Here is a 17,695-nt window from a genome sequence, read left to right as displayed (position 1 = left end):
GCGCGCTGGTGAATTATCCGAAACGCGCGTTGGGGTACGTCTCCACAGGACCCAGCTACTCAAGGTACTTATGGTACATGATTTTCTTAGGTCCCCTCCATGCACGGTGGTCATTTATTTTTTAGGCGTATGGTGTGTGAACGTGCAGGCACAATTCTGACAGCTTGCAGTTCACATTGATCATTTTTGCACACTGCACTGTGGTTTGTTCAGCCTAGGTTATCTGATCTTGTTTCAGGTGCATTAGTACCCATGGTTGTTTTATATATTTTTTGCACATAGCACTTTTTTGGAGCACAGATTTGGATTTTATTGGCACATGGCACTTTTTCCAGTGAATGAATACTGTTTGGATATAAAGCACATGTGCAATATGTATATATAGAAATCTTTTTCAGCACGCTGCACTTTATATTAAGTGTTTTATATATTCATGATATACACAATTTTATATGCTTCTCACTAGGAGTGGGACCTAATAATGGAATACCGAGTTTAGCTTGAACATACATAGTATATATGTCCTGTGGTGCGCACGGTTATATTAGAGATTTTATGTAACACATGTTTTTATGAATTATTTGTTGCCACTATAATTGCACAATAAAAGTTGATTTTTTTTAAACCTTATTCCCTGGTGTGGTACTATCTTTGGTGTGTCCATAGTCGAGGTGTTTGGGCTAACCTACTCCGCAATATGTAGTACTTTTAGAGGCGTCAATTTGCCACCCAGAAACGTATGCGGTTGTTAGCGCAAGGAATGCGGCAAAAAAAGCATTACTATCTATGGGAGCGCATATGTACACATGTCTTTGTGTACGCATGCGTTTCATGCGCTTGCGTACTTCAGACTGCGCATGCCGATTAAAGACACACCCTCCTGGAAATATCAAACGCATGTGCATAAAAAGCGCAAACGCATTTAAAAACGCATGCAAACGCTGCATTTTTTTACCATCATGCATAAGCTGATGCGGATAAAAAAACGCTGCGTTTAAAGACGTTTGCATGCGTTTTTGCATGCGTTTGCGGTAGCGGATGATACCCTGTGGACTTAACCGCAAATGTGAAAGTAGCCTTAGTGCTGGAGGATGCAGGGCTTAGAGAGAATCAGTGCTGGAGGATGCAGGGCTTAGAGAGGGTCAGTGCTGGAGGATGCAGGGCTTAGAATCAGTGTTGGAGGATGCAGGGCTTAGAGAGAATCAGTGCTGGAGGATGCAGGGCTTAGAGAGGGTCAGTGCTGGAGGATGCAGGGCTTAGAGAGAATCAGTGCTGGAGGATGCAGGGCTTAGAGAGGGTCAGTGCTGGAGGATGCAGGGCTTAGAGAGGGTCAGTGCTGGAGGGAGCAGGGCTTAGAGAGGGTCAGTGTTGGAGGATGCAGGGCTTAGAGAGGGTCAGTGCTGGAGGATGCAGGGCTTAGAGAGAATCAGTGCTGGAGGATGCAGGGCTTAGAGAGAATCAGTGCTGGAGGATGCAGGGCTTAGAGAGGGTTAGTGCTGGAGGATGCAGGGCTTAGAGAGGGTCAGTGCTGGAGGATGCAGGGCTTAGAGAGGGTCAGTGCTGGAGGATGCAGGGCTTAGAGAGGGTCAGTGCTGGAGGATGCAGGGCTTAGAGACGATCAGTGCTGGAGGATGCAGGGTTTAGAGAGGGTCAGTGCTGGAGGATGCAGGGCTTAGAGAGGGTCAGTGCTGGAGGATGCAGGGCTTAGAGACGATCAGTGCTGGAGGATGCAGGGTTTAGAGAAGGTCAGTGCTGGAGGATGCAGGGCTTAGAGTGTCAGTGCTGGAGGATGCAGGGCTTAGAGAGGATCAGTGCTGGAGGATGCAGGGCTTAGAGAGGGTCAGTGCTGGAAGATGCAGGGCTTAGAGAGGGTCAGTGCTGGAGAATGCAGGGCTTAAAGAGGGTCATTGCTGGAGGATGCAGGGCTTAGACAGGGTCAGTGCTGGAGGATGCAGGGCTTAGAGTGTCAGTGCTGGAGGATGCAGGGCTTAGAGAGGATCAGTGCTGGAGGATGCAGGGGTTAGAGAGGGTCATTGCTGGAGGATGCAGGGCTTAGAGAGGATCAGTGCTGGAGAATGCAGGGCTTAAAGAGGGTCATTGCTGGAGGATGCAGGGCTTAGACAGGGTCAGTGCTGGAGGATGCAGGGCTTAGAGAGGGTCAGTGCTGGAAGATGCAGGGCTTAGAGAGGTTCAGTGCTGGAAGATGCAGGGCTTAGAGAGGGTCAGTGCAGGAGGATTCAGGGCTTAGAGAGGGTCAGTCCTGCAGGATGCAGGGCTTAGAGAGGGTCAGTGCTGGAGGATGCAGGGCTTAGAGAGGGTCAGTGCTGGAGGATGCATGGCTTAGAGAGGGTCAGTGCTGGAGGATGCAGGGCTTAGAGAGTGTCAGTGCTGGAGGATGCAAGGCTTAGAGATGGTCAGTGCTGGAGGATTTAGGGTTTCGAGAGGGTCAGTGCTGGAGGATGAAGGGCTTAGAGAGGGTCCGTGCTGGAGGATGAAGGGCTTAGAGGGTCAGAGAGCACGCTATTCTTCTGTATAATGGGGCATGGCGCTGGGGCCTGAATATGAGACCTTGTCTGATCTCGGTGTCCTGTGTAAGAACTATGGAGATTGCGCTATTCTTCTGTATAATAGGACATGGTGCTGGGGCCTGAATATGAGACCTTGTCTGAGCTCTGTGTTCTGTGTAAGAACTATGGAGATAGCGCTATTCTTCTGTATAATGGGGCATGGTGCTGGGGCCTGAATATGAGACCTTGTCTGATCTCTGTATCCTGTGTAAGAACTATGGAGATAGCGCTATTCTCCTGTATAATGGGGCATGGCGCTGGGGCCTGAATATGAGACCTTGTCTGATCTCTGTGTCCTGTGTAAGAACTATGGAGATAGCGCTATTCTTCTGTATAATGGGGCCTGGCGCTGGGGCCTGAATATGAGACCTTGTCTGATCTCTGTGTCCTGTGTAAGTGGAGCGCCCCCACACCGCCGCAGGGCCGAGGGGTACCCGGAGCCGGGCCTCTAGGTCTCAGTCCTGGGGTTGTCACGGTGGCTGGACCCGGTCCGTGGCCCTGTCTGTCAGTGGGGGACGTCCGATGAAATAAGTGGTGTTGTAACGGTGCAGTTGTGGGGTGCAGGTCGCGGTAAATAACGAGGACACCAGGTTGCAGTCTCTTTACCTCTTTACTGGAGATCTCTGAGTCCTCAGTCCAGAATACGGTTCACCAGGCTGCGCAAGTCCGGCCGGTCCAATGGCACCTCCAGAGTTCTCTTCACAGGTGGAAATCGGTGCCTTCCTTCTTAGCGCTATGTGTTGTAGTCCTTCCCTGCTGTGCTCACGGAAAGTACCCCACAACTGTTGTGTCTGTTTCTTAAGTTCCCTCACAACTCGATTAACTGGTCTTCTGCTAATCTTCCGTCCCTTCCTGATGTTACAGTAAGAACGGCACCCGTTTGTCAGGTAGGCCTGGAGTTCTTCCGGGACCCTAGAGACGCCCCTCTCCCGCAATTGCCCCCCAAGACTTCATAGGTGATATGTGGTAGACAGCCCGCCTTAAACTGACTGCCCTGCCGCTGTTTGGAGTATGGCTTGAAGCTGTATGCTATTCCACTGCCTCGGCGTTCCGGCCACCGGTAATGCGCCTCAGTAGGATGTTGCTCCGGTCTTACAGCATGACCCCTACTGGTATTCTCCTTTTGCTTGATCTCGTTTCTCACTCAGCACAATCTATCTCGCTTCTAGTCCTTTCTTAGGGCACCGCCGCTATTCTGAGCAGGCACGGTCCCGTTACGTTCTTTCCAATGCCAAGCCTCTGTCAGGATCCCACCCCTGACAGAGACCCTACTGTCTCTTCCTACACAACACCCTCTGCCACAAGGTGTTGCTTCGTTCAATCCAGTCAGCTTTCTCCTCTAACTTCCTGCCTGACCCCCAGTTTACCCACTATGGTGGGGAGTGGCCTAATGAATAGAACCCTTAGCTCCCCCCGGAGGCCCTGCTGTGAAACATATTGGTGTCTGTGATACCTGATCAGAGGAACTCCTTCAGTGCCATCGGACGCACCATGGCTCCCCATAGTGGCGGATCCACAGTACTGCAACGACCAGGACTCTGGGGCGCTGCACTCCCCCCTGGTTAAACACAGTACTCCGGGACTGGGAAGAAAACAACAATACAGGTTAGCAAAAAGACATACAATTTTGTTGAGTGCAAAACAATAAGTATACTTGAACAGGCTTCCCTTTATGGGAGGTGAGGACACTTTAACGTTACAAACATAATTAAATATCATAGCAACAGGCTACAACTAACTCTCATTACCCAACCGGGTATTCTACTAAGTGCAAATTTTGGGAACAATAATTTAACATTGCCTTTAAGGATTCACACTCTAAATCCACTAAAGACCTTCCTATAATCACATTATAAGGTATTCTAACTTTTCATTCGCCTTCTTTGGAATCTGCAGGACCGCCTGTCCTATCGGCACCAGACCTACTGCCTCTCCTTTCTATTACAGGACCGCCCCGTTCAGCCAGGGCCTTCTGCCTTTTCAACTACTATACATAGTATAGAACATAACTTTACTTTCAATTTGAGAACACTGAGCCGACTCTACTTGGCTCCTATAAGGACTCGCTCTCTAACCCCTACGGGCTCACTCTCTGTCCTTAGTAACGAACTAACTTTCTATGGGGACTCAGGGTTTACCTTCTATCCCCACCTTCGTTATTACTTCCTTTCTTTCAACTATGCAGGACTCTAATTCTTCCCCTACGGGCTCTCTGCATCTTTCTTCTAGCTTTCACACTTTCTTCTAAGGAACATTATCAACATTTCTTCACTTTTTACAATTAACCGTTTCAATGCATATAACTTTTACATGTCAACATCATCATTTTACTTTCACATATTACTGTTCTACAACAGTATCACTTATTAGCACGCTTTCTGCATCCCCTTTAAGAGAGGATCAAGTCTTTCTGAGGTAGCTCTCTTTCTCTAGCTACCAATCCTTTTTTTTTTTTTTTTTTTCAACAAAAGCTCCGGTACGGTATCTTCGCAAAGAGTCTTTAAATAGGACCAGTAGAAAAGGTATCTTCACAAAGAGTCTTTAAGTAAAACCAGTAGGAAACACCCTTAAGAAGGTGCAAACTATTTACAAGAAAGTTTGGGATCATGCACTGTTCATGATTTCTCAGTTTGTAAAACTTGTGCAAAAAATGGTAGGAAAAGCAAACAATAAGGATCCCGGGTCAACTAAGGGATCCATAAAGAGTTAACCCTAAACGGGTTTAGCAGCAAACAGTTAACGGGGAAACTATTTACATTTTTGAAGCATTCAATTTCAGAATCCCCCACGAGGCGCCACCTGGCGGGTGAACCCCTGCAATACAGGCAGTTCAGGTTCCAGGTTCACTCCCGCAGCCAGGTACACCCCATGGGTGCGGGTCTGTTGCACAACCAGATCGTGTGCGGTGATGAGGGTCTGCGTTCCCACTTCTTTCTGCGCTGGTACATCAGGAACATCGGTTACTTGAAAAGGCACCTCCTTGGCCACTACGGTGGTTGCGGGGGTCAGGCGGCAGATCGCAGGTTCTGTGATCAGACAGGTGGGGGCGACCAGGGTGGTTACGGATCGATCACACGGTGGTACCTTGGCTACAGGGGCTGGTTTCTCTTTCTTGTAGACATTCAGAGCAAACCACCCCTTTTCCCCAAAATGCCGGGTGTAAGTAACGCTGTCCCCTGGGTAGAGGTCCCGATCGGGGTGGCCCTCTCTAAGGTGCGACTCGACATCCCGTCGGTTAACAAAGACCTCCGCGTATAGCCCCGGTTCTTTAATAAAACCCCAGCCTCCTCGGAGTTTAAAGGTAGTGACGATGCCCTGCCTGCGCGGGGCCTGGTGAGTGGTGGGGTCCTTACGGGCCCGATCCTTGACCGCCAAATCCTTTTGATGGTGGGCCTCCCGCCCAGCCTGATGTATTTTCTCCTCCTCTCGCCACCGTTGTTCTAGCTGGGTTCGGTATTCCTCCCAGCTTAGGGCCTGTACCATCTCCCCCTTCTGGGTCTCCACCCCGGGGAACCCCATAAGATTGGATCTGGGGTTCACCCAGCGGCACACCGTACGCTCCGCGTGGACCTCACTCAGCAAGGGAGTAGGGGTGATTGGGGCTCGCATCCGGTGTTCCATGCCCGTGGCTTCCTCCCATGGTAGCAGGCGCTGGAGTTTATGGGTTCCCGGGGGGGGTGGTGCCGCTACGGGGCCCACTAACACACCCTCGGCTGGTGGGGCAGGATCGGCGGACTCACCAACTGGTACGAGTTCACTTTCCGCAACAGGTCCCGTTGGCTCCTCCGGTGAGAACTCCGATGTCCGGGAACCCTCTGCTGGCACCGCCGGGTGCGGAGCCTGAACTCTCACATTCAGTTGGAGGAGTTGGTTATATAAGTCCTCCATCTCGGCTCTCAGGAATCTGGTGTTATCCACGGAGGACGGGCTGCTGGGCTCATCCGGGTAGTCGGGGGAGACTTCCACTTCAACCCCACTGTCGGGTTCGGAGCTGCTGGCCATAGCGTCCTCCACGTGGGTCACTTCCTGGTCTTTTTCCCGCTCTCTCCTTCGTGAGCGGTTTCGTTTTCTCTGCCTCCGCCCCCCATTCAGGATTAGGAGGCGGATCTCTGCTGCTGACGGACACGTCCTCACCGTGCAGAAATATTTAGACTGGGCGGCCATTGCTGTTCGCGCTCTCCAGCTTATCTACGCCCACCTCACGCCCCTCTTCTCTTCCTGCGCTCTCCTCAGCGCTGTAATGGCGGCGGATTTTGGCGGCAAATGGCGCAGCACAGTCCTTGCAATAAAGTACAATCCAAGCACAGTAAATCACAGTCTCTAGGCACACATGACCTGATTCTTCAGGCTTAAGTAGATCCTGTTCGTGACGCCAAGTTAGAGCGCCCCCACACCGCCGCAGGGCCGAGGGGTACCCGGAGCCGGGCCTCTAGGTCTCAGTCCTGGGGTTGTCACGGTGGCTGGACCCGGTCCGTGGCCCTGTCTGTCAGTGGGGGACGTCCGATGAAATAAGTGGTGTTGTAACGGTGCAGTTGTGGGGTGCAGGTCGCGGTAAATAACGAGGACACCAGGTTGCAGTCTCTTTACCTCTTTACTGGAGATCTCTGAGTCCTCAGTCCAGAATACGGTTCACCAGGCTGCGCAAGTCCGGCCGGTCCAATGGCACCTCCAGAGTTCTCTTCACAGGTGGAAATCGGTGCCTTCCTTCTTAGCGCTATGTGTTGTAGTCCTTCCCTGCTGTGCTCACGGAAAGTACCCCACAACTGTTGTGTCTGTTTCTTAAGTTCCCTCACAACTCGATTAACTGGTCTTCTGCTAATCTTCCGTCCCTTCCTGATGTTACAGTAAGAACGGCACCCGTTTGTCAGGTAGGCCTGGAGTTCTTCCGGGACCCTAGAGACGCCCCTCTCCCGCAATTGCCCCCCAAGACTTCATAGGTGATATGTGGTAGACAGCCCGCCTTAAACTGACTGCCCTGCCGCTGTTTGGAGTATGGCTTGAAGCTGTATGCTATTCCACTCCCTCGGCGTTCCGGCCACCGGTAATGCGCCTCAGTAGGATGTTGCTCCGGTCTTACAGCATGACCCCTACTGGTATTCTCCTTTTGCTTGATCTCATTTCTCACTCAGCACAATCTATCTCGCTTCTAGTCCTTTCTTAGGGCACCGCCGCTATTCTGAGCAGGCACGGTCCCGTTACGTTCTTTCCAATGCCAAGCCTCTGTCAGGATCCCACCCCTGACAGAGACCCTACTGTCTCTTCCTACACAACACCCTCTGCCACAAGGTGTTGCTTCGTTCAATCCAGTCAGCTTTCTCCTCTAACTTCCTGCCTGACCCCCAGTTTACCCACTATGGTGGGGAGTGGCCTAATGAATAGAACCCTTAGCTCCCCCCGGAGGCCCTGCTGTGAAACATATTGGTGTCTGTGATACCTGATCAGAGGAACTCCTTCAGTGCCATCGGACGCACCATGGCTCCCCATAGTGGCGGATCCACAGTACTGCAACGACCAGGACTCTGGGGCGCTGCATAAGAACTATGGAGATAGCGCTATTCTCCTGTATAATGGGGCATGGTGCTGGGGCCTGAATATGAGACCTTGTCTGATCTCTGTGTCCTGTGTAAGAACTATGGAGATAGCGCTATTCTTCTGTATAATGGGGCATGGCGCTGGGGCCTGAATATGAGACCTTGTCTGATCTCTGTGTCCTGTGTAAGAACTATGGAGATCGCGCTATTCTTCTGTATAATGGGGCATGGTGCTGGGGCCTGAATATGAGACCTTGTCTGATCTCTGTGTCCTGTGTAAGAACTATGGAGATAGTGCTATTCTTATGTATAATGGGGCATGGCGCTGGGTCCTGAATATGAGACCTTGTCTGATCTCTGTGTCCTGTGTAAGAACTATGGAGAGCGCGCTATTCTTCTGTATAATGGGGCATGGCGCTGGGGCCTGAATATGAGACCTTGTCTGATCTGTGTCCTGTGTAAGAACTATGGAGATAGCGCTATTCTTCTGTATAATAGGACATGGTGCTGGGGCCTGAATATGAGACCTTGTCTGAGCTCTGTGTTCTGTGTAAGAACTATGGAGATAGCGCTATTCTTCTGTATAATGGGGCATGGCGCTGGGGCCTGAATATGAGACCTTGTCTGAGCTCTGTGTTCTGTGTAAGAACTATGGAGATAGCGCTATTCTTCTGTATAATGGGGCATGGCGCTGGGGCCTAAATATGAGACCTTGTCTGATCTGTGTCCTGTGTAAGAACTATGGAGATAGCGCTATTCTTCTGTATAATGGGGCATGGCGCTGGGGCCTGAATATGAGACCTTGTCTGATCTCTGTGTCCTGTGTAAGAACTATGGAGATAGCGCTATTCTCCTTTATAATGGAGCATGGCGCTGGGGCCTGAATATGAGACCTTGTCTGATCTGTGTCCTGTGTAAGAACTATGGAGATCACGCTATTCTTCTGTATAATGGGGCATGGCGCTGGGGCCTGAATATGAGACCTTGTCTGATCTCTGTGTCCTGTGTAAGAACTATGGAGATCACGCTATTCTTCTGTATAATGAGGCATGGCGCTGGAGCCTGAATATGAGACCTTGTCTGATCTCTGTGTCCTGTATAAGAACTATGCAGATAGCGCTATTCTCCTGTATAATGGAGCATGGCGCTGAAGCCTGAATATGAGACCTTGTCTGATCTGTGTCCTGTGTAAGATCTATGGAGATAGCGCTATTCTTCTGTATAATGGGGCATGGTGCTGGGCCTGAATATGAGACCTTGTCTGATCTCTGTGTCCTGTGTAAGAACTATGGAGATCGCGCTATTCTTCTGTATAATGGGGCATGGTGCTGGGGCCTGAATATGAGACCTTGTCTGATCTCTGTGTCCTGTGTAAGAACTATGGAGATCGCGCTATTCTGCTGTATAATGGGGCATGGCGCTGGGGCCTGAATATGAGACCTTGTCTGATCTGTGTCCTGTGTAGAACTATGGAGATAGCGCTATTCTTCTGTATAATGGGGCATAGTGCTGGGCCTGAATATGAGACCTTGTCTGATCTGTGTCCTGTGTAGAACTATGGAGATAGCGCTATTCTTCTGTATAATGGGGCATGGCGCTGGGGCCTGAATATGAGACACTGTATGATCTCTGAGTCCTGTGTAAGAACTATGGAGATAGTCCTATTCTTCTGTATAATGGGGCATGGTGCTGGGGTCTATATATGAGACCTTGTCTGATCTCTGTGTCCTGTGTAAGAACTATGGAGATCGCGCTATTCTTCTGTATAATGGGACATGGTGCTGGGGCCTGAATATGAGACCTTGTCTGATCTCTATGTCCTGTGTAAGAACTATGGAGATCGCGCTATTCTTCTGTATAATGGGGCATGGCGCTGGGGCCTGAATATGAGACCTTGTCTGATCTCTGTGTCCTGTGTAAGAACTATGGAGATAGTGCTATTCTCCTGTATAATGGGGCATGGTGCTTGGGCCTGAATATGAGACCTTGTCTGATCTCTGTGTCCTGTGTAAGAACTATGGAGATCGCGCTATCCTTCTGTATAATGGGGCATGGCGCTGGAGCCTGAATATGAGACCTTGTCTGATCTCTGTCCTGTGTAAGAACTATGGAGATCGCGCTATTCTTCTGTATAATGGGGCATGGCACTGGGGCCTGAATATGAGACCTTGTCTGATCTCTGTGTCCTGTGTAAGAACTATGGAGATCGCGCTATTCTCCTGTATAATGGGGCATGGCACTGGGGCCTGAATATGAGACCTTGTCTGATCTCTGTGTCCTGTGTAAGAACTATGGAGATCGCGCTATTCTTCTGTATAATGGGGCATGGCGCTGGGGCCTGAATATGAGACCTTGTCTGATCTCTGTGTCCTGTGTAAGAACTATGGAGATAGCGCTATTCTTCTGTATAATGGGGCATGGCGCTGGGGCCTGAATATGAGACCTTGTCTGATCTCTGTGTCCTGTGTAAGAACTATGGAGATCACGCTATTCTTCTGTATAATGGGGCATGGCGCTGGGGGCTGCATTTTTTTACCATCATGCATAAGCTGATGCGGATAAAAAACGCTGCGTTTAAAGACGTTTGCATGCGTTTTTGCATGCGTTTGCGGTAGCGGATGATACCCTGCGGAATTAACCGCAAATGTGAAAGTAGCCTTAGTGCTGGAGGATGCAGGGCTTAGAGAGAATCAGTGCTGGAGGATGCAGGGCTTAGAGAGGGCCAGTGCTGGAGGATGCAGGGCTTAGAGAGAATCAGTGTTGGAGGATACAGGGCTTAGAGAGAATCAGTGCTGGAGGATGCAGGGCTTAGAGAGAATCAGTGCTGGAGGATGCAGGGCTTAGAGAGCGTCAGTGCTGGAGGATGCAGGGCTTAGAGAGGGTCAGTGCTGGATGGAGCAGGGCTTAGAGAGGGTAAGTGCTGGAGGATGCAGGGCTTAGAGAGGGTCAGTGCTGGAGGATGCAGGGCTTAGAGAGGGTCAGTGCTGGAGGATGCAGGGCTTAGAGAGGGTCAGTGCTGGAGGATGCAGGGCTTAGAGAGGGTCACTGCTGGAGGATGCAGCGCTTAGAGAGGATCAGTGCTGGAGGATGCAGGGCTTAGAGAGGGTCAGTGCTGGAGGATGCAGGGCTTAGAGAGGATCAGTGCTGGAGGATTCAGGGCTTAGAGAGGATCAGTGCTGGAGGATGCAGGGCTTAGAGAGGGTCAGTGCTGGAGGATGCAGGGCTTAGAGTGTCAGTGCTGGAGGATGCAGGGCTTAGAGAGGATCAGTGCTGGAGGATGCAGGGCTTAATGAGGGTCAGTGCTGGAGTATGCAGGGCATAGAGAGGGTCAGTGCTGGAAGATGCAGGGCTTAGAGAGAGTCAGTGCTGGAGGATGCAGGGCTTAGAGAGGGTCAGTGCTGGAGAATGCAGGGCTTAAAGAGGGTCATTGCTGGAGGATGCAGGGCTTAGAGAGTGTCAGTGCTGGAGGATGCAAGGCTTAGAGAGGGTCAGTGCTGGAGGATTTAGGGTTTAGAGAGGGTCAGTGCTGGAGGATGCAAGGCTTAGAGAGGGTCAGTGCTGGAGGATGAAGGGCTTAGAGGGTCAGTGCTGGAGGATGCAGGGCTTAGAGAGGGTCAGTGCTGGAGGATGAAGGGCTTAGAGGGTCAGTGGTGGAGGATGCAGGGCTTAGAGAGAGTCAGTGCTGGAGGATGCAGGGCTTAGAGAGGGTCAGTGCTGGAAGATGCAGGGCTTAGAGAGGGTCAGTGCTGGAAGATGCAGGGCTTAGAGAGGGTCAGTGCTGGAAGATGCAGGGCTTAGAGAGGGTCAGTGCAGGAGGATTCAGGGCTTAGAGAGGGTCAGTCCTGCAGGATGCAGGGCTTAGAGAGGGTCAGTGCTGGAGGATGCAGGGCTTAGAGAGGGTCAGTGCTGGAGGATGCATGGCTTAGAGAGGGTCAGTGCTGGAGGATGCAGGGCTTAGAGAGTGTCAGTGCTGGAGGATGCAAGGCTTAGAGAGGGTCAGTGCTGGAGGATTTAGGGTTTAGAGAGGGTCAGTGCTGGAGGATGAAGGGCTTAGAGAGGGTCAGTGCTGGAGGATGCAGGGCTTAGAGGGTCAGTGCTGGAGGATGCAGGGCTTAGAGAGGATCAGTGCTGGAGGATGCAGGGCTTAGAGAGGGTCAGTGCTGAAGGATGCAGGGCTTAGAGAGGATCAGTGCTGGAGGATGCAGGGCTTAGAGAGGGTCAGTGCTGGAGGATGCAGGGCTTAGAAAGGGTCAGTGCTGGAGGATGCAGAGCTGAGAGAAGGTCAGTGCTGGAGGATGCAGGGCTTAGAGAGGATCAGTGCTGGAGGATGCAGGGCTTAGAGAGGGTCAGTGCTGAAGGATGCAGGGCTTAGAGAGGATCAGTGCTGGAGAATGCAGGGCTTAGAGAGGATCAGTGCTGGAGGATGCAGGGCTTAGAGGGTCAGTGCTGGAGGATGCAGGGCTTCGAGAGGATCAGTGCTGGAGGATGCAGGGCTTAGAGAAGGTCAATGCTGGAGGATGCAGGGCTTAGAGAGGGTCAGTGCTGGAGGATGCAGGGCTTAGAGAGGGTCAGTGCTGGAGGATGCAGAGCTTAGAGAGGGTCAGTGCTGGAGGATGCAGGGCTTAGAAAGTGTCAGTGCTGGAGGATGCAAGGCTTAGAGAGGGTCAGTGCTGGAGGATGTAGGGTTTAGAGAGGGTCAGTGCTGGAGGATGAAGGGCTTAGAGAGGGTCAGTGCTGGAGGATGCAGGGCTTAGAGTGTCAGTGCTGGAGGATGCAGGGCTTAGAGAGGATCAGTGCTAGAGGATGCAGGGCTTAGAGAGTGTCAGTGCTGGAGGATGCAAGGCTTATAGAGGGTCAGTGCTGGAGGATTTAGGGTTTAGAGAGGGTCAGTGCTGGAGGATGAAGGGCTTAGAGAGGGTCAGTGCTGGAGGATGCATGGCTTAGAGAGGGTCAGTGCTGGAGGATGCAGGGCTTAGAGAGTGTCAGTGCTGGAGGATGCAAGGCTTAGAGAGGGTCAGTGCTGGAGGATTTAGGGTTTAGAGAGGGTCAGTGCTGGGGGATGAAGGGCTTAGAGAGGGTCAGTGCTGGAGGATGCAGGGCTTAGAGGGTCAGTGCTGGAGGAGGCAGGGCTTAGAGAGGGTCAGTGCTGGAGGATGCAGGGCTTAGAGAGGGTCAGTGCTGGAGGATGCAGAGCTTAGAGAGGGTCAGTGCTGGAGGATGCAGGGCTTAGAAAGTGTCAGTGCTGGAGGATGCAAGGCTTAGAGAGGGTCAGTGCTGGAGGATGTAGGGTTTAGAGAGGGTCAGTGCTGGAGGATGAAGGCCTTAGAAAGGGTCAGTGCTGGAGGATGCAGGGCTTAGAGTGTCAGTGCTGGAGGATGCAGGGCTTAGAGAGGGTCAGTGCTGGAGGATGCAGGGCTTAGAGAGGGTCATTGCTGGAAGATGCAGGGCTTCGAGAAGGTCAGTGCTGGAAGATGCAGGGCTTAGAGAGGGTCAGTGCTGGAAGATGCAGGGCTTAGAGAGGGTCAGTGCAGGAGGATTCAGGGCTTAGAGAGGGTCAGTGCTGCAGGATGCAGGGCTTAGAGAGGGTCAGTGCTGGAGGATGCAGGGCTTAGAGAGGGTCAGTGCTGGAAAATGCATGGCTTAGAGAGGGTCAGTGCTGGAGGATGCAGGGCTCAGAGAGTGTCAGTGCTGGAGGATGCAAGGCTTAGAGAGGGTCAGTGCTGGAGGATTTAGGGTGTAGAGAGGGTCAGTGCTGGAGGATGCAAGGCTTAGAGAGGGTCAGTGCTGGAGGATGCAGGGCTTTGAGAGTGTCAGTGCTGGAGGATGCAAGGCTTAGAGAGGGTCAGTGCTGGAGGATGCAGGGCTTAGAGAGGGTCAGTGCTGGAGGATGAAGGGCTTAGAGAGGGTCAGTGCTGGAGGATGCAGGGCTTAGAGGGTCAGTGCTGGAGGATGCAGGGCTTTGAGAGGGTCCGTGCTGGAGGATGCAGGGCTTAGAGAGGATCAGTGCTGGAGGATGCAGGGCTTAGAGAGGGTCAGTGCTGAAGGATGTAGGGCTTAGAGAGGATCAGTGCTGGAGGATGCAGGGCTTAGAGAGGGTCAGTGCTGGAGGATGCTGAGCTGAGAGAGGGTCAGTGCTGGAGGATGCAGGGCTTAGAGAGGATCAGTGCTGGAGGATGCAGGGCTTAGAGAGGGTCATTGCTGAAGGATGCAGGGCTTAGAGAGGATCTGTGCTGGAGGATGCAGGGCTTAGAGAGGATTAGTGCTGGAGGATGCAGGGCTTAGAGGGTCAGTGTTGGAGGATGCAGGGCTTAGAGAGGATCAGTGCTGGAGGATGCAGGGCTTAGAGAAGGTCAGTGCTGGAGGATGCAGGGCTTAGAGAGGGTCAGTGCTGGAGGATGCAGGGCTTAGAGAGGGTCAGTGTTGGAGGATGCAGGGCTTAGAGAGGGTCAGTGCTGGAGGATGCAGGGCTTAGAGAGGGTCAGTGCTGGAGGATGCAGGGCTTAGAGAGGAGGGCTCAGGCCCATGTGTGCAACCACTGCCCTAGCAACGGAATGGAAATCCCCTGCTCCTAGGAAGTATCGTCAGATGAAGAAATCCAGCTGCCTGCAGAAAGGGGTGAGTATATAGGTGTATGCCTAATGTGTAAAGTGTGTATATGTGCAAGTCATGTGTCTGTAGTTTGAGTATATGTATATATACTTACTTTGTATATATATATATCTATATAAGCACCTTATGTGTCTGTATATGTACTGTGTGTGTGTGTGTGTGTGTGTGTGTGTGTGTGTGTGTGTGTGTGTGTGTGTGTGTGTGTATATATATACAGACATACACTGTGTATGTGTGTGTATGTACTGTAATGCTGCAGAATCAGGACCCCCCAGGCAGCCCACCCTTAATTTCTGTAACTTGCATTTTACTGCCCTGTGTTGCAGTTTTGTGGAAACAAAAGTCTATTTTTAAAGGGAACTTGTCACCAGTGTTTTAGTCTTTCAACAAATGCCGCCACCTTTATCACCTCTGTGCTGCATTCAGTGGCGTAACTACAAAGTGAGTGGCCCCGATATGAACTTTCAAATGGTGCCCCCCCCCGCGCCAAAATATTTCTCACCGAAATTCACATTTTCCCTATTCATTTCGCACACTATAGTTTTGTTGCTTTGTTGTATAGTCTGACCTAATACTGCCCTGTAATCGCTGAGAAAAATGATTTTATAACTAACAAGTCCCTATACTAATTATGGTGATGTCTTCGGAAGTGCAGACTCTGGGCGTTCATGTCCTTCCTCGCTCTAATTCCAAGCGCACTCCCGGCGTTTGAAATCTGTGTGCTGTTTCTTCCTGGTATGATGCCGCAGTGCGTCATTTCCGGACCTGTGCAGTGTGGGGGTGTATTGGGTGTACTGGTCGGCTCCGGAGCATACGTACTGCACATTCTAAGGCTGGCGAGTACACCCAATACTCCCCCACAGTGCACATGCTGGGCTCTGCCCACAGCCGTGTACCATTCTTCCCAACTCGGAAATTTACAGCCCGTACACATGCGGCTTCGCTCCGTGAACCCCGTACACACACGGCTCTGCTCCGTACACACGTGGCTCCACTTCGTACGCTCCATACACACATGGCTCCGCTCCGTTCACCTCGTAAACACGCAGCACCACTCCATACACCCCATACATACACGACTGCGCTCACCTCTTTCACACTCGGCTCATCTTTGTACACCTCATACAAACCTGACTCCGCTCCGTACACCTCGTACACATTGCTCCACTACACACATACACGGCTCCACTCCATACACCCCGTACACACACACCTCTGCTACATCCACACTGTAAACCCCTCCTGACCCCACACATAAACTTCCCCTCATCCAGCACCATGACAACCAGCACAGCAGAGTCCTGCATACACTGAGGCCCCTGATCATGTGACTCTGACTCCTCCCCTCATGTGACCTCATCACAGGTCCTGTGCGCACAGAGCAGGTGTATGTGTGCTTGTGTGCGTGCGTGCGTGTAGCACATTGGCTGCACATCAGCACTTTACAGCCGCGACTGCACTTGACTCACCCGGACTCTGTGACAGCTGCTGCAGGCTCCTCAGGTTTGTTGTTTCCCCTGCATCTCTGTCAAGCTTCAGTGACACGCTAGGTCAGGGGTGTCAACTGCATTCCTCAAGGGCTGCAAACATGTCATGTTTTCATGATTTCCTTGTATTGCACAGGTGATAATTTAATCACCTGCACGGAATGATTCCAGCACCTTGCGCAATGAGAAGGAAATCTTGAAAACACTCATGGTTTGAGGCCCTCGAGGAATGCAGTTTGACACCCCTGCGCTAGGTCACATTTCCTTCACAGACACGCCCACTCGCCTCACAGCGCTGGAAGTGGAGAAGCTGGCCATTGTGGGCATGGACAGCAGGGTGCGTGACTTATCTGCTGAGTTTCCCGGCGAGTGCTACTTGTTTGCTGGACTGGGCGGGCCCCTAGCACTCCGGGCCCGGTCACAGCTGTGACCCCTGCGACCACAGTTGTTACGCCCCTGGCTGCATTACATCAACATATATTGACTCCCCTGTTTACCCCAAAACAAAACATTTGAGTTTCTCCCACACTTTATTTAAGTGAGGCTGGTCGGGGTCATCTCTGGGGTCTGTGCGCCTCCTTTGTGCCCCTAAGTGGCCAGTGTCAGGCAGCTGCTACAAAGGCAAATAAAATAATGGGATGTATTAAAAGAGGCATAGATGCTCATGAGGAGAACATAATTTTACCTCTATATAAGTCACTAGTTCGACCACACTTAGAATACTGTGCACAGTTCTGGTCTCCGGTGTATAAGAAAGACATAGCTGAACTAGAGCGGGTGCAGAGAAGAGCGACCAAGGTTATTAGAGGACTGGGGGGTCTGCAATACCAAGATAGGTTATTACACTTGGGGCTATTTAGTTTGGAAAAACGAAGACTAAGGGGTGATCTTATTTTAATGTATAAATATATGAGGGGACAGTACAAAGACCTTTCTGATGATCTTTTTAATCATAGACCTGAGACAGGGACAAGGGGGCATCCTCTACGTCTGGAGGAAAGAAGGTTTAAGCATAATAACAGACGCGGATTCTTTACTGTAAGAGCAGTGAGACTATGGAACTCTCTGCCGTATGATGTTGTAATGAGTGATTCATTAATTAAATTTAAGAGGGGACTGGATACCTTTCTGGAAAAGTATAATATTACAGGGTATATACACTAGATTCCTTGATAAGGCGTTGATCCAGGGAACTAGTCTGATTGCCGTATGTGGAGTCGGGAAGGAATTTTTTTTCCCCATGGTGGAGTTACTCCTTGCCACATGGGTTTTTTTTGCCTTCCTCTGGATCAACATGTTAGGGCATGTTAGGTTAGGCTATGGGTTGAACTAGATGGACTTAAAGTCTTCCTTCAACCTCAATAACTATGTAACTATGTAAGTGTCGTCCTTTGGCTCTAATAACCCCTTAGGCTAGTTTCACACTAGCGTTTGTAGGAGCTGCGGACTTCCTCCGTGAAGCCCCGCCCTCGGCCGCACCTCCACCGCTAGCTCTGCCTAC

The 17,695-nt window shown here is 51.2% G+C and overlaps 2 protein-coding genes across 2 annotated transcripts in view; one reads left to right on the top strand and one right to left on the bottom strand.

The window, feature by feature from the left end:
* Window positions 1-17,695, bottom strand: part of LOC143766594 (uncharacterized) — a 225,649-nt gene that overhangs the window by 62,793 nt on the left and 145,161 nt on the right. The gene's annotated exons all lie outside the window — the stretch shown is intronic.
* LOC143766604 (uncharacterized) overlaps window positions 16,084-17,695 on the top strand; it is a 44,955-nt gene continuing 43,343 nt past the window's right edge. The window contains exon 1 of the mRNA XM_077254406.1: window positions 16,084-16,210. The gene's annotated coding sequence lies outside the window, so the exon portion shown is untranslated. The remainder of the gene's footprint in view (window positions 16,211-17,695) is intronic.

Source organism: Ranitomeya variabilis, chromosome 4 (genome assembly GCF_051348905.1).
Source record: "Ranitomeya variabilis isolate aRanVar5 chromosome 4, aRanVar5.hap1, whole genome shotgun sequence".
NCBI classification, from domain to species: Eukaryota; Metazoa; Chordata; class Amphibia; order Anura; family Dendrobatidae; genus Ranitomeya; species Ranitomeya variabilis.
Note: the sequence above shows the minus strand (reverse complement) of the source record. Positions and strands in the feature narration are given on the sequence as shown.